The following is a 2800-nucleotide window of genomic DNA, read 5'->3' as shown; positions in this document are numbered from 1 at the left end:
AAGGTAACTCAATTCCGCCCAATTAGTCTCTGCAATGTCGTGTACAAAGTCATCTCCAAAATGCTTGCTGCAAGACTGAAGATTTTTCTGCCAGAAATTATTTCATCCACTCAAAGTGCTTTCATCGCTGGACGGCTGATCACGGATAATTTCTTGGTCGCTTTTGAAAGTTTTCATACTATCAAGAAAAGGAGACAGGGTAAGACTGGATTGTGTGCGGTGAAACTGGATATGCACAAGGCATATGACCGCGTTGAGTGGGACTTTCTAGAAAAGATCATGATCAAACTGGGGTTCCATACAAATTGGGTTCGGATGATTATGGTTTGTGTTCGGACTGTGAGATACCGGGTCAAATTTAATTCTGAGGAAAGTGAGCAGTGAGCAATTCACTCCTACTAGGGGCTTGCGTCAGGGAGACCCCTTATCCCCGTACCTTTTCTTGTTGTGCACTGAGGGTCTTACCTCCCTGTTGTCGCATGCGGAGTGGAGTGACGAACTTAAAGGAGTACAAGTTTGTCGAGATGCGCCAACAATATCTAATCTTCTATTTGCTGATGACTCCCTGATCTTAATGCATGCTACGTCAGGCAACGCTAATTGCTTGAGACGGATTCTATCGGATTATTGCAAGGCGTCTGGGCAGTTAGTGAGCGAAGACAAGTCAAGCATTTTCTTTAGTCCGAGTACCGAGCCTGAGGTTAGAGAGGAAGTGTGTACAATTCTGAATATAATGACAGAAGCTCCGACGGATAAATATCTCGGATTGCCAGCCATTGTTGGGGCAGACAGAAGTGATAATTTCCGGTTCCTGATTGATAGAGTGCTAAAGAGATTGCTTGGATGGAAAGAGAAAAATCTGTCCACGGGTGGAAAAGAGGTGCTTCTGAAAGCGATTGCGCAGGCAATACCATCATATGCGATGTCTGTTTTTAAAATCCCAAAACAAATCTGCAAAGGGATCACAGACGGTATGTCGCAATATTGGTGGGGCGATGATGCGGATCAAAGACGGATGCATTGGCTTGCTTGGTGGAAAATATGTATCCCAGAGAAATTTGGTGGAATGGGTTTTAGGGATATCCATTGTTTTAACCTTGCCTTGTTAGCTAAGCAAGCATGGCGACTAATTGAGAACCCTGATTCTCTCTATGCTACCGTGTTGCGTGCAAGGTACTTTCCATCAGGAGATTTGTTGAACGCGGAGTTGAAGAAAGGGAGCTCTTTTACATGGCAGAGTATTTGGGCTGGGATTAGTACATTAAAACGTGGTCATATATGGCGTGTAGGAGATGGAACTAATATTGATATCTGGAAAGACGAATGGATCCCAAATAGTGCATCACGTAAAGTTATAACTAGAAGGGGTCAGAACATCTTTAGTAGGGTGAGTGACCTTATTGATCCTATCACAAATCACTGGGATGTGGATTTAGTGAGGCAGACCTTTTGGCAAGTGGGTGTTCAAAGGATTCTTGCTATACCTTTATCATCTTCTGGCATGCAAGATTTTGTTGCTTGGAACCTGACTCGTACAAACACCTTTTCTGTGCGCTCAGCTTATTATGCAGAATGGGAGGGCCAATATGGCCAAAGGTTAAACAGAGGATATCAAGCTTTTGGTATCAAACCACATCCAATTTGGGATAAAATCTGGGGTCTCAAAGTGCCTGCGAAGGTAAAAATCTTTTTTTGGAGAGTTATGCATAATACTATTCCTTGTCGGGTTGCTCTGGCGAATCGTCATATTAAAGTGAGCGGGCAATGCCCAGTCTGTGAGATTGGAGCGGAAGATATTAAGCATCTCCTATTCAAGTGTAGCCGAGCAAAGCACGTATGGCAAGCACTGGGTATTGATGACTTAATTGAGAAATTTTGTCTTGCTCATCGCCCTGGACAGTCTATTCTAGAGGAATTGTTGTACTCAAGCCCTGGCTAGTCTATGATTTTGGGACAAGCCCCATTGGCAGAGCTTGTTGCAGTGGCATGTTGGTATTTATGGTGGGAAAGAAGGCAAATTAGTCGTAATATTCAGGTGCAGTCCCCAGAAAGATCTGCGATAGCAATCAAGGTGTTATCTTCAAACTTCAGGTCTGCTACCGTTCCTAATGCAAGGGTGAGAAAGGAGAGATGGGCTCCTCCAACAGGTGATTGTGTCAAGATAAATGTTGATGCTTCCTTTGACCCAGACATTCTGAGGGGAACTACGGGTGCAGTCATTCGTGATAAAAAGGGGAAGTTCATTGCCGCGTGTAATGCACGTTTGGATATGGTTCAAGATGTTTTGTCGGCTGAAGCTTTGGCGCTCAAACACGGCCTGTTCTTAGCTGAATCCATGGGTTGTAATAGAGTCGTTGTGAGTTCTGATAATACTGAATTAATATAAATTATGAAGAACGAGAGGCCCCCTACAGGTATTGCTGCAGCGATTTATCATGATTGTTTTTCCTATGGAGTCAGACTTTGTTAGGGTTAAGTATGAGCATGCGAATAGGGAAACAAATTCTGTAGCTCATGAACTGGCCCAGTTAGCTAAATTCCAGACCAGTAGGGTCTGGATGGATGATCCTCCCCCCTCTATTGTACCTCTCATGGTGAATAATGTAACATTATTATCTATTGAATAAAGAGGTCTTTTTTGAGGTAAAAAAAAATAGTCCCAAACTTGTAAAACTAGACCAAGCCATACCTCAATTTGCATCCAATGTGATGTTTTAGTCCCAGGTCAATGAGAACTCGCCAATTGGCTGGGCCGGTCAGCGCGCGCAGTTTTGCACAAAACCCCCTGCTGTTTGCCTAA

Source organism: Triticum dicoccoides, chromosome 2A (genome assembly GCF_002162155.2).
Source record: "Triticum dicoccoides isolate Atlit2015 ecotype Zavitan chromosome 2A, WEW_v2.0, whole genome shotgun sequence".
Lineage (NCBI taxonomy): Eukaryota > Viridiplantae > Streptophyta > Magnoliopsida > Poales > Poaceae > Triticum > Triticum dicoccoides.
The sequence above is the reverse complement of the archived record's forward strand: the minus strand, read 5'-3'. Positions refer to the sequence as shown.